The 14,885-nt window shown below is 39.5% G+C and overlaps 1 non-coding gene across 1 annotated transcript; it reads right to left on the bottom strand.

The window, feature by feature from the left end:
* Positions 1-7,984: 7,984 nt before the first annotated feature.
* Positions 7,985-8,091, bottom strand: LOC145055932 (small nucleolar RNA R71). The gene has a single exon (XR_013685477.1). It is a non-coding gene; the product is annotated as a small nucleolar RNA R71 (small nucleolar RNA).
* Between the last annotated feature and the right edge of the window lie 6,794 nt (positions 8,092-14,885).

A 14,885-nucleotide genomic window follows, 5' to 3' on the forward strand; every position in this document is an offset into this window, starting at 1 on the left:
AAGAATTGTTTTCTGTTTAATTGCTAAAGGCTTATATACTAACATCACCCAGATACATCTAGATTGTGAGATAGGTAAAAAAAATTCATAAAATGATTTTGCCCTTCCTAGAATTTAAGGAAGACGAAGTCATTGCTGAATGTGAATCAATAATGTCCTCATATGAGATTTCAGTAACCTAAAAATATGGACCGGACAAAATTGAATCTTTCATTGACTCCGAAGAACATAAATCCATGCTTAAGAATTTACTGGACGAAAATGCTAAATTAAAAATCAAGACCGAGGACAATGAGATGAGCGAAATCTCCGTAGAAACCACTTCTGAATTCTATGAGGACAGTGAGATGAGCGAAATCTCCGGAGAAGACGAGGTTGATTGTTCAGAATTTTTTAAAAGCGAACCCGAAGCAACAGAACCACTCGTAGCCGAAAATTTGGTTGAATACGCTCGGGTGTCAAAGGACAAATCCAAGAAACTCAAAGAAAAGGTTGTTGTTTATCAGAAGGTGCAAACAACTCCAAACCAAGTGTATCCAGTCACTGGAGTAACTAAGAAATAGACAACGGGGTTGACGTCCATGGTTGACAAGGACAACGTTGAAGGTTGCGATAACCACTTCTGGTCTGCTCCTATCGACAATGCAGACGAAATAGTTGGTTTGTCAGAGCAAACCTCATGGAGAGTTAAGGGACGATACATTCCTGAACCCCTCAACAAACCCTCAAGCTTTGATAAACCTAGTACAAGTGGTACAAAATATATACCAAGCGAACCACTGAAAGTCTCCAGTGAATCATCAACAACAACCAAAGCTCATGAGAAGAAAACGAAACCTAAGGCCAACATTCATTTGACTCAAGAGCAACTTGTTGAACAGAAACGCCAGAGGAACAAAAGATACATGAAGAACCTCAATGAAAGAAAACAGTTTTGGCAATCATAAAATCATAATTATGTTCACTCTGAAAAAGCTTCTAATCTAAAGATGAAAAAGGAAGCACAGGTTAATCACTGCCAGTCATGCAGTCAAGTGAACTGAACGACCTGTTTCGGTCCCAACTCTTACTACGCTCAGAACCGAAAGTCAAGTTTCGGTCCCAACACAAGAGCTCATAACCAAAAGTCAAGTTTCAGTCCCAACACAAGTTCTCAGAATCGAAAGTCATGTTTCAGTCCTAAATCTCATCCACCTCACTCTCAACCAAAATCCAACTCTATGAAGGATATCAAAGGAAAGGGAAAGTTGTACTCAGATTCTGAAGTCCAAAATACCAAAAAGTCAGCTAACTCTAGGACTCCAAAGAAAACCTCAGATGAGAAACCATCTAACAATAAAACACCCCTGATAAAACAAGATAAAAATAAAATCAAAGTTTACACCATCAAACAAAAAGATGAAACCACTTTAATAAAAAGAACATATATTGTTGATCTTTCGGTTGCAATTCCCTATTCTGTAAAAGACTCACAAGGGCCCAAGAGACTTTGGGTTCCTAAATCTGCTTAAATTTTGCAGGTTATCAATGACGAGCAGTTTGAAGAAGAATGGTATATTGACAGTGGCTGCTCTCCTCACATGACAGGAAGGAGGGAAGAGCTTAGGGAGTTTCGGTCCCTTAAGGATGGTAGATGTGTTAAATATGGAAACAACTCATATGACATGATCAAAGGGTATGGGATGATCACCAACGGAGAATTCTCAATAAGAAAAGTAGACTACGTGGAAGGACTACAACACAACCTCATCAGTGTTTCTCAACTAGTCGTGGGAACCAGTTTGAAAGTATCATTTGATGATGAGGGCTCAGAGATAATTGAAAAGCGAACGAAGAAAATTTTGTTGAAATCTGAGCGCAAAGGGGAAATGTATCCTCTAAATCTCAACCCGATAAAAGGAAATCCAGCAATATGCTTGCTGTCGAAGGCGAACACAGATGAAAGTTGGTTGTGGCACCGAAGACTATCGCACCTGAACTTTAAAGATATAAATAAGCTGGTGCTTGGTAATCACGTGCGTGGACTTCCTGTTCTTAAATTCGACAAAGAAAACCTGTGCGCAGCATGTGAGATGAGCACACAAAGCAGAAAGAGTCACCCTTCTCGTATCAATACAAAAATTATCTAACCTATTGAACTACTGCACATCGATCTATGTGTTCCTTCAGCTATCGAAAGCATTGGTGGTAGTAAGTTTATACTTTTAATTGTAAATACGCTTCACCTGGTTTTTCTTTCTTAAACAGAAATCTGAGGCGACTCCCAAGCTGATGGTTTTTATCAAGCAGGTGGAGTTGCAGCTGCGAAAGGTGGTCAGAAACATAAGAAGCGATAATGGTCTGGAGTTCAAAAATAAAGACTTTGAAGAGTTTCTGGATGAAAATGGAGTAACTCATAACTTCTCTGCTCCTTATACTCCACCACAGAATGGGATAGTTGAAAGGCGAAACCGTTCACAGTGTGAAGCTGCACGAATCATGTTGAGTTTCGCTTCTCTTCCATTATACTTCTGGGCAGATGCTATAGTTGCTGCTTGTTACACTCAGAATCGGTCCTTCCTTAACAAGTGATTTTCCATCACTCCATACAAGATATTGAACAATCGCAAGCCAAATGTAAAGTTTTTCCACGTGTTCGGTTTAAGATGCTTCATATTCAACTCCAAAGAGAACCGAAACAAATTTGATGTTAAGGCAGACGAAGGGATCTTTCTTGGCTATTCACTTACCTCAAAAGCATATAGGGTTCTCAATAAACGCTCAAGAAAAATTGAAGAAACCTACTATGTAACTTTTGATGATAATTACATGAAGAAGATTCAAGCAAGTGAAGGTTCAACAGAAGAAATCTTTCCGGAATAAGGTAAAGTCTCTATTCCCATTTCCAATCTATTTGAAGAGTACATGCTGCTCTTTGATGAACCAGAGAGGGCGATCCATTCAGAAGCGAAAGCAACAGATAACGAAATCTATTCATTGAAGAAAATTATCGATGAAGCTGCCAAATACATGGAAAGCGAACCTCAACAACCAACCAAGAAGAAAACACAAAGCGAACCTACTGTAGCAAGTGATCAAGCAACTGCTAATGACCCTCCAAAAGAAAGCACTACAATCCAGGGGAGGGTTCGTCTACACCAAAAACTACCAACATACCTTTCTAGGGGAGAATCCATAAAAAATCCCAACCCATGAAGATCCATATGAGGGGGAGAGCACTGAATCTGACACAGGATTCAGTTTTCCATTTGAGGGGGAGAACGAAAATGCAAATGACGAAGGTAATCTGTCAGAACTAGAAGAAGAGGTCAATTTTGAGTTGGATCCTGCCTATGATCCAAATTACCATCCTCTCGTTAAATGGACAAAGGATCATCCTAAAACTCAAATAATTGGTGAATCATATGAGGGAGTTCTCACACGCTCACAAATGAAAGCGAAGCAAACTTCTCTATTCTCTCAAGTAGAATTCTGCATGTTTAATTCGTTTATCTCTAAAGTTGAACCGAAGACGGTAAATGCTGCTCTTGATCACTCTGATTGGGTGCAAACAATGCAAGACGAACTCCACGAGTTTGAACGAAATCGGGTTTGGAGGTTGATTCCCACACCAAAGGATGTATTAGTAGTCAGATTAAAATGGGTTTTCAGAAATAAGTTGGATAAAGAGGGTAACGTCATTCGAAACAAAGCGGGGCTAGTGGTAAAAGGATATTGCCAGGAAGAAGAAATAGACTATGAAGAGACCTTCGCTCCAGTAGCAATGTTGGAATCAGTAAGAATCTTTTTGGCATATGTTGCACATAAAAACTTCGAAGTATTCCAAATGGATGTAAAATGTGCTTTCTTGAATGGAGAACTCGAAGAAACGGTATACGTTGAGCAACCACCCGGATTTGTGAACGAGAAGCATCCTGATCACTGCTACATACTGGATAAAGCAGTCTATGGATTGAAGCAAGCACCGAGATCCTGGTATGAAACTCTAACACAATTTCTCAAAATTTCTAAATTCAAACAAGGTTCGGTCGACCCAACTTTCTTTCGCAAGAAAGAAGGCGAACACTTAATGATAGTTCAAATTTATGTCGATGACATCATCTTCGGCTCCACGAATCCTAGCTTAACAGCTGAATTCAGGAAGTTGATGGAGACTAAGTTTGAAATGAGCGTAATGGGTCCAATTAACTTTTTCCTTGGACTGAATATAAGACAGGGACCAAAAGGCATCTTCATTAATCAGGAAGCATACACGAAGACTCTGTTGGCAAAGTTTGGCATGACAGGAGATTCCAAAGTAAAGGTTCCAATGACATTTGGCACGAAGCTGACTCCATATCTTGAGAAACCGACTGTTGACGTGACTCTCTATCGTCAAATGATAGGGTCACTGATATATCTAACGGCTAGTAGATCGGACATTATGTTTTCTGTCTGTTATTGTGCCAGGTTTCAAGCAAATCCAAGAGAACCTCATATATGATTGCAGTGAAAAATATCTTCTGGTATTTGAAGCGAACCGCGTCTCTCGGTATTTGGTATACTGCAAAATCTGGCTTCTTTGTTCAAGCTTTTTCTGACGTTGATCTTGGTGGATGTGGCTTGGACCGAAAGAGCACAACCGACAGATGGCAGTTTCTTGATGGAAAACTTGTCAGCTGGCAGTCAAAGAAACAAACATGCGTGTCTCTTTCCACAACCGAAGCTGAGTACATCGCTGCAGCATCCTGTACATCACACATTATATGGATACAAAGCCAACTTAGAGATTATGGCTTAAGCATGAAAAATATCCCTCTTTACTGTGACTCTGAAAGTGCGATTCGAATATGTCACAATCCAATGCAACATTCCAAAACTAAGCATATTGCACTGAGATACCACTTCATCAAGGATCACGTTGAAGATGGAAATGTTGAAGTACACTTTGTTCGGTCATCAGATCAATTGGTTGACATCTTCACTAAGGCCTTACCAGAAGCAAGCTTTAACAAAATACTCCAAGGCTTGGGAATGATAGAAGTTGAGTCAGTACCGAAACCCCTTTCGTCTCAATAAAAATATACAAGCGAAATAGAGCGAACGCTCGGTCTATTTCGGTTCTAGAAGTTTTTCGGGAACCGAAATAAACCGAACGCTCGGCCTATTTCGGCTCTAGAAATTTTTCGGGAATCGAAATTAACCGAACGCTCGGTCTATTTCGGCTCTAGAAATTTTTTGGGAACCGAAATGAACTGAACGCTCGGTCTATTTCGGCTCTAGAAATTTTTCGAGAACCGAAATGAACCGAACGCTCGGTCTATTTCGGCTCTAAAATTCTTCAGGAACCGAAATGAACCGAACGCTCGGCCCATTTCGCTTCATATTTTCTAAGGTATGGTTTCGGTTGTATATCTTTGTAAAACTTTTATTATTTTTCAGAAATTCCAAAAATCCAAAAATATATTTTTTCTTTTCTTGTGTTTTTATTATTTTTCAGATATAACAAAAATCTAAAAATATTTTTTTTGTTCTTAATATCCAAAAACTACAAAAATATTTCTGTGTGTTTTTTTTAAGTTTTATCTCTCAATTTGTACTTCAAGCTCACAAATGCGAAACATAATGACGATGCGGCAGGTATAGCATTCTTATCTATGTATGATATGTGCATAATTAGTTAATTATTTAACATACATTTTTATTCATTTTTAACTAATTATGTGCATAATTTGGACAAAAGGTACTTAATAATGTTTAAATTTTGTTTTCAGTCCAAAAGACATGCTTGGGAGTGAAAGGGAACAAGGGGAAGCAATTAGAGACCAAAAAAATGAAGAACGAGGGACAAAAGCCTTCCTACTCGGCGAGTTCACGAGCCTACTCGGCGAGTCCATTAGAATATTCCAGAAGATAAGTCAAGACTCCTGGTATGAGACGGATAACTACCATCTACTCGGCGAGTTGGGTCTGCTACTCGCCGAGTACACCCTATTTTGTGATAATTATAAATACCAAACTATTATCCGATTGGAGGGGACTTCTGACGTTTTTGGAGCTTCATCTGCGATTGAAGAACCCTTGGAGGAGCTAAGGAACCCTAATCTTCAATCCCTTGAAGAATCAAGGCAATTAGGTTAATCATTCCACTTAGCTTTAGGAATTAAGTATGTTTAGCTTAGTTAAATCTGCTTTTGAGTTTGTTTTTATCATGACTATGAACTAAATTCGTTTTGTTTATGTTGGGGAAGACTAATTTACTCCTATGGTTTAGAATATACTTTTTGATTGATTGTTATTTGGTGATTTTATTAAATTAAGTTTGTTAAAGAACCTTATGCATTAATGACAACTATTTTCTATTAATTGGAAGGTAATTAAGCTGCATGAACATCTCTTAATTATTAACCTCATATGTTATGTGAACACTTTATCATATGCTTAAGAGTAATGAATATGAAATTAAGATTAATGAGAGAATGGGTAAATTAATGTGTGAGCTTGTTTGAGAAACCAACAAACAAGAGGTTAATTGAAACACCAACTTGATTAACCAATTACAAATCTTATTTAATCCAAACAATTGAACTAGGGAATTAATTAGTTTAAACAATTGGCCACTACTTGAATTGATTAATTGTCTAAGGGTTAGGAGTAATGAACATGAACCTAACCACTATAGTTGGTAACCAATAATAATTAATCTATCATTTAAATAACCATAAGAGTGAATTAGTTGAACCTAAACAGAAACCCTTTAATAAATTTGGTGAATTTGTCATTTGCTTTAATTGTTTAGTTAGTTAATTGTTTTAAGTGCTATGTTTAAGTTTCTAGTCTTGTAAAACTAGAGAAAAAACCCTTTACTTTTATTACTTGTTTAGTTAAAATTAGTTATTAGATTAATTTCCGTTCCCTGAGTTCGACACCCTACTTACCCAACTATATCACTAAAAGACAGGTTCACTGCCTTTGTGTGCTTAATTTATTAACTAAAAGTAGGATTAAAACTAACTCGTTTCACACACATCAAGGTTTTGGCGCCGTTGCCGGGGAACAGTTCTAAATAATTTATCTAATTTCTAATTTTTTCGATCCTTTGTGTGAGTTTTATGGCACAAAGTTAATTTATTGCAGATTAATAATTAGTAGTTAGGTATTAGCATCTAAATTAGTTTTATTTCAAGTTTTGAACTTCAAAAATACACTGCTACTCACCGAGTGCATTCACACCTACTCGACGAGTACAACAGATTGTAGCTTTTAATTTTCGTTTTTTAGTACACCTTTTTGTTCTTTTTACGTTTTTATCTTGTTTATTTCAGGACTTTCATGACCAGAGGATCAAACACCCCGCTGGTACCCCCGTTTGAAGATCCCGAATCTGCATTGAAAAGGAACAAAGGAAAGGACATGGAGAGCTCGAGTACACCCAAGAAGTCACCTTTGTCTAACTTGAAGACTGTTTTTGGGAAGAAAAAGAGCAGCAAAGCAGGTGCATCTAGCGCATCTTTAGCAAGTGAAGAACCGATCAAGGAAGACACCGAGTACGACACCGAGGAGGAAGAAGAACTTACATACGGGCACAACTCCGATTCCGGCGACGAGTTAGCTCTTACCATGGCTAACATTGATGAAATCCCCATGGGGGAATGAAAGAAGAGGATGCGCGACAACACTGGCTCGGGACTTGTGCAACCCTCAATTCCCGCGACTGCTACTTTTAAGCTCAAGGGGTCATATCCTAGCTTTACTTAAAGAAATACCTTTCTATGGAAAAGACCACAAAGATGCCTACAAGCATTTGGATGAAGTCAATGATGTAGCTCATTACTTCAATGTTCCAAATGTGCCTCGCGAGACTCAACTACTTCGCATGCTTCCAGTGACATTCAAAGGCGTTGCAAAAGACTGGCTCAAATCACTTCCCCCCGGATCTGTCACCACATGGGCCAAGGTGAAAGAAGAATTCACTGATCACTTTTGCCCACCTTCCAAGATAGCCAAACTTAAGAAAGCAATAGCTAACTTTGAACAACAAGCTGGAGAGTCACTATATGAAGCTTGGGAGAGGTACAAGAGCTTACTAAGAAATTGCCCACACCATGACCTAAATAGCCAGCAAGAAGTCTCCATTTTCTATGATGGAGTCAATGTCACAACCAGGAAGTTACTTGACTCGCAAGGCCCGCTCACAAAGAAGCCACCCCCGGTGATCAAGGAATTAATTGAAGAATTCTCTAAGCACTCTAGAGAATACCACAACCCAAGAAATGATGTTACTAGGGGAGCTGCATATGCAACTACTGAAGACTTGTCCGCGGTCATGGCTATGCTAAAAACCATGGATAGGAGGATGGATAAAATGGATCAAACGATCCATGCTATTCGGGTGGGTTGTGAAAACTGCAATGGGCCTCATCTTACTAGAGATTACGACTTGGATGAAAATGGCAACAAGAAGGTGCAAGTTTGTTACTCAATTGGAGACCAATATGATGAAGATTGGCGAAAACCAAAGAAAGAGTGGCTCCCATATGAAGAGTACAAGAAGGCTAAGGAGGAGAGGTTCAGGCAGAAAGGAAGAGGTTTTTACCAAAAGGAGGAGCCGGCACAAGAGAGAAAACCAAGTTTGGAAGAAATGCTTACCAAATTTGTAGCTGCTTCAGAAAAAAGACATAGTGATCATGATGTTGCAATTCAAGAAACAAGGACCATGCTTAGAAACCAGCAAGCATCTATCCATAACATAGAAACGCAGCTAGGGCAACTTGCTCTACAAATCAACCAAAGATCACCGAGCAAACTTCCTAGTAAAACCGAAAATAACCCACGAGGCGCGTACATAAATATAGTTACAACAAGAAGTGGGAAAATAATCACTCTCATGGCCCCTATTCAGACTGAAGCATCCAAGGAATCACAGAAGGAGGAGGCAGAAAATCAAGCGGAAAATCAAAATCTTCAATATGACAGCTCTACTCGCCGAGTACCAAATATGGACTTGGCGAGTACACTGCCAAATCCGAAGGAACAGGTCCCTGAAAAGCTGTATCAGCCTCCAATGCCATACCCGGCCCGAGCTAAGAAGGAGAAGCAGGAAGAGGAGTACTAGAAGTTTCTAGATCATATCAAGGCTCTTCAAATCAACATACCCTTCATTGAAGCTGTCGTCCAAATGCCCAAATATGCTAAGTTCCTTAAGGAACTTCTCACTAATCGAAGGAAGATGGAAGAAGTGAAGAAGGTAGTCTTCAATGAAAACTGCTCAGCTGTTATGCTAAATAAGCTACCAAAGAAGAAGGGTGACCTAGGGAGCTTAACTCTACCTTGCCAATTTGGCAACTTGGCTACCATTTATGCCTTAGCTGATTCGGGAGCAAGTGTGAACCTAATGCCATATTCATTCTTTAAGAAGTTGGATCTTCCGGAACCAAGGCCAATTCGCATGGCAATTCACTTAGCAAACAAGACTGTCACTTTCCCAAGAGGCATATGTGAAGACTTACTAGTCAAGGTGGACAAATTCGTCTTTCCCGCGGATTTTATAATTCTAGATATGGAGGCGGATCCTCAAGTCCTGATCATCCTCGGAAGACCCTTCCTCAACACTGCGAGTGCTATAGTAGACATGAGGGATTCAAAGCTTACTTTGCGGGTAGGTGATGATTCTGTAACCTTTGGGGTTGATCAAGCCATGAAGTATGCAAGGAACAATGACGACACGTCGTTCTCAATTGACATGCTAGACGAACTATTGGAAGAGTGCGTAAGTGAAGATTCCAGCAAGTCCATAATTTTTGATGAAGAATTTGATGCAGAAAAAGACTTAATGGAGATCGAAAGGCTGCTAGAAGAAGCTGAATTTGAAGAAATAGTCAAACAAACTGACAGCTCTATTCGCCGAGTAGGGCCGATCTACTCGCCGAGTTCATCCTTAGAAAAATCAGAAGTCGTGAATGCAGCTACCAACTCGCCGAGTACCTTACCTGCACTCGGCGAGTACAACAGTCAGAACCAAAAATATGAGCTCAAAAAGTTACCAGAACATTTGGAGTATGCCTTCCTTGAAGATGGAAACCAAAAGCCATTAATCATAGCCTCTGACCTGTCCAAATCTGAAAAGGAAGAGCTAGTGCAAGTATTGAAGAAGCGGAAGCGGGCCATAGCATGGAGCATCACTGACATCAAGGGGATAAGCCCATCTTATTGCTCTCACAAGATCAATCTGGAAGAAGGAGCAAAGCTGGTTGTACAGCACTAAAGAAGATTAAACCCGAATATGTAAGAAGTAGTCAAGAAGGAAGTGGTTAAACTCTTAGATGCGGGAATAATCTATTCCATTTCCGACAGTCCGTGGGTGAGTCCGGTCCAAGTGGTGCCCAAGAAAGGAGGGATGACGATCATAACCAACGAAAAGAACGAGCTAATTCCGACACGAACGGTAACCGGTTGGAGAGTGTGCATCGATTATCGAAAGCTAAACGATGCCACTCGTAAAGACCATTTTCCCTTACCTTTTATTGTTCAAATGTTAGAAAGATTATCGGGCCATAGTTACTATTGCTTTCTAGACGGATTCTCGGGTTATTTCCAAATACCCATAAACCCAATGGACCAAGAAAAGACCACATTTATTTGCCCAAGTGGGAATTTTGCTTATAGGCGCATGCCCTTTGGGCTATGCAATGCACCCACGACTTTTCAAAGGTGTATGACAACCATATTCCACGACATGGTGGAAAAATTCATGGAAGTTTTTATGGACGACTTTTCTGTTTTTGGATCTTCTTTCCATGAATGTCTCACAAATCTTGACTTAATGCTTGCTAGGTGTGAAAAAACCGACTTGGTCCTCAACTGGGAGAAATGTCACTTTATGGTTAAGGAGGGTATAGTGTTAGGACACAAGGTTTCCAAAATGGGAATTGAAGTGGATCGGGCAAAGATTGACACCATTGCCAAATTACCCCCACCAACTAATGTGAAAGGCATTAGAAGTTTTCTAGGACACGCAGGTTTTTACCGACGTTTTATAAAAGATTTTTCCAAAATAACTAGACCTCTAACATAATTACTATTAAAAGACGCACCATTTAATTTTACTAAAGAGTGTTTAGAGGCATTTGAATTTTTAAAGGAAAAATTAACTAATGCCCCGATCATTGTTGCACCTAATTGGAGTTTACCCTTTGAGATTATGTGTGATGCTAGTGACTTTGCATTAGGAGTTGTCCTTGGTCAAAGGGTTGATAAGCACTTTCGACCCATATATTATGCTAGCAAGACTCTAAATCCAGCCCAAGAAAATTACACCACCACGGAAAAAGAATTATTAGCTATGGTGTATGCTTTTGATAAGTTCCATCCTTATTTAGTTTTATCTAAAACAACCGTTTTTACTGACCACTATGCTATCAAGTATTTATTTGCCAAACAGGATGCCAAGCCAAGACTGATATGATGGGTGCTACTTCTTCAAGAGTTTGACATAGAGATACAAGACAAAAAGGGAATGGAGAATGCAGCAGCTGACCACTTGTCAAGACTTGAAAACCCGTGATTGCACGAAGATAGAGTTGGCGATGATTTTCCGGACGAGTATATTATGGTGACCGTGGGAGAAGAACCATGGTTTGCAAATATAACCAACTACTTAGCTAGCAATTACATCCCAAAAGATCTCACAAATCAACAAAAGAAGAAATTCTTTTCCAAGATAAAATATTACTTTTGGGATGAACCATATCTTTTCCGAAGCTGCGCGGATGGGATCATACGAAGATGCGTGTTCGGGAATGAAAGCCGGAAAATATTAGAGCATTGTCATAGCGGGCCCACGGGTGGACATCATGGAGCACATTACACCGCAAAGAAGATCTTTGACATTGGGTTCTATTGGCCCACGATTTTTAAAGATGCAGCCCAATTTGTCAAAGAATGTGATGCTTGTCAAAGAGTGGGAAACATTTCATCTCGAAATGAAATGCCACAACATAGTATCTAAGTGTGCGAAGTATTTGATGTGTGGGGAATCGACTTCATGGGACCATTTCCCATGTCTAAAGGCAACAAATACACATTGGTGGCGGTGGATTATGTATCCAAATGGGCGGAGGCACAAGTGGTACCAACTAATGACGGTCGGGTAGTGGTGCGGTTTTTAAAGAAGTTATTTTCACGAGTTGGAGTCCCGAGAGCTCTTATAAGTGACCGAGGCACACATTTTGCTAATGATCAACTAGAGAAGGTGTTAAAGAAATATGGGGTAACCCATAAATTTTCTACATCCTACCATCCACAAACTAGTGGACAAACCGAAGTGACCAATCGCGCTTTAAAGCGAATCTTGGAGAAATCGGTGGGGAGCAATCGCAAAGAATGATCGGATAAGCTAGACGATGCACTTTGGGCTTTCCGTACAGCTTTCAAAACCCCTATTGGTACTACACCATATAGGTTAGTTTATGGAAAGCAATGCCATTTGCCGGTGGAGATAGAGCATAAAGCATTTTGGGCTTTAAAGATGCGCAACTTCAACATGAAGGAACTCAAGAGCAACCGGTTAATGAAAATGAATGCTCTTGAGGAGCTTAGAAATGATGCATACTCTAGTTCGTTGATCTATAAAGAGAATACCAAGATGTTGCATGACAAGAGGATAAAAGAAAATAAAGAATTTCATGAAGGCTAAAAAGTGTTGCTCTTTAATTCACGACTAAAGCTTTTCTTGGGAAAACTCAAGTCAAGATGGGATGGTCCTTTTCTGGTAAAGACGGTGTTTCCACATGGTGCTATAGAGCTATTGTCAAGAGATGGAACACCTTTCAAGGTCAATGGACATAGGGTCAAAAACTATGAAGAAGGAGTCCCCATGAATGAAGGTATGGAAGAATTGTTGTTGCTGGAAGGGATTGCAACCACGTAAAAAGGGAGGAGTCCAGCTAATGACTCCTTAAAAAGAAGCGCTTCTCTCTCCCGTTTTACCTCGATTTGCGTGCCAGAAGTACCCGAAGCCCTGGTAATATTCCCGAGTCCCGAAGCAAGTCCCGAGATCCCGAAGATCCCGAGAAGTGCGATTCCCGAGCCGAAGCTCTGTCTGTGAGAAGTTCGATTTTTGTAGAGATCTTCCAGATCTGCGGAGAGATACTACTTCTACAAGCCGTAGTGCTGTCCGATCATCTTCTGATCAAGTGAGTGTATACTACCTTTCATAAACACGATAATAATACAAGTATGGTTCGAGTGTATTAAGTATATTGTTGTTTATATGTGTGGGTGTGTAGTTACTTTCTTCTAACACATACACATGAAGTATTTGTTATAAAATACGTGCTATGTGTTTATATATTGTTGTTTATTTGAGATGAGTGTGGAATAGATGTTTTATATAGTTTTTAAATGAGTTAAACTGTATATGTATTTTATATCTACAAATATGTTGGGTAGAACATGGGTAGATGAGATAGTTGGTATGTGATAAAATGATGAGGTATGAAAGATGATTAAGAATGATATTGGTAGATGCACCAATTAAAGAATGTCATAAAACTAGCAGATGCGCTTGAGAACAATATCGGTAGATGCACCAAGTAGTGAATGTCGTGATCTTGGCAGATGCGCCAAATAGAGATTGTCATAACAATAGTAGATGCACTTATAGGATAATCTTGGCAGATGCGCTTATAAGATAATGTCGGCAGATGCGCCTAAAAGAGAATGTCATAAACCTGGCAGTCGCACCTCATAGTGTATGACGTAATCCTGGCAGAGGCGCTTAAAGGATAATGTTGGCAGATGTGCCTTATGTAGCAATGGAAGTTTGTGCTAATTCCTTAGGTCAATCCTTAGGAATGAATGAATGACGGGTCGTTGAATTCCTAGGGTAAAATCCTAAGAAAGATAATAGGGATGGGTAATTGAGTTGATTGTTTGATGGTTGAATATAATAATTATATTATTGTGGGTTGAAAACCCTATATGCTCACCAGGCTCCCAAGCCCGACCCACTCGGTTTTCTTTGCATTACAGGTAATGGCACAAGAGTATAAGTTGGTGGACTTGACGAGAGATTTTGGATTATAGGCCAGTAGTTATGAATAACTGTTGTAAGGTCTATTTTGTTCTGTTTATGCTTTTGGTCTGTATTGAACATGACATCCTGAGATTTTGTTATATAATGAAAATACATTTCTTTAAGGAAATGCTTTGATAATTTTTATCATATTTTGTTCTGGGAACAAATTCCGCAACTGTTTTCTTTAAAAGATTACTCTGATTTTATAAAACAAAGCATAAACAAATCGGTCTTTTCTGGCCGTGAAAATGGGGATGTCACAGAAACCAAACTGTCAAATCGCACCTTTTCAGGCGACGTTTCAGAGATCGTATCATCATCACAACGGATATTTTCTCTCTCCTGCCAACGATATAAAAGGGGGCTCTCACACCTACTGTAGCTTCTTACCTTCTTCAACCTCTCTCTTGCAAACAACCGACGATATTCGACGGTTAATCTTCTTCTTCATTACAACAATGGCGGAAGCATCCTCTCATCAAGATCAAACTGCTTCATCGACATTGCTAACGATAAAACCCAATCAGAATCTCATCATTCAACTGGACCCTTTTCTTTATGATTCGTACATGCTTCACGTTGTCGAGTGTCTAAAGTATTCTCCATTGGTGATTGCTCTTACTCAAGTCGAATCAGTTCCCATGTCCTTTCTATCCTAGGTCTATTTCCCAACTTCATACGACAAACGCAAGGAACGGATTTACTTTGATATCTTTGATCAACGGACATCTATATCAAAAGCCCGCTTTTGTTCACTACTACAGCTTACTGCAGATGCTTCTATTATCTCATCGAATTTCATCAGAATAACTCAGTTGTTTTTGATGTT

Source organism: Lactuca serriola, chromosome 5 (genome assembly GCF_051521515.1).
Source record: "Lactuca serriola cultivar US96UC23 chromosome 5, Lser_US96UC23_V15, whole genome shotgun sequence".
NCBI lineage: Eukaryota > Viridiplantae > Streptophyta > Magnoliopsida > Asterales > Asteraceae > Lactuca > Lactuca serriola.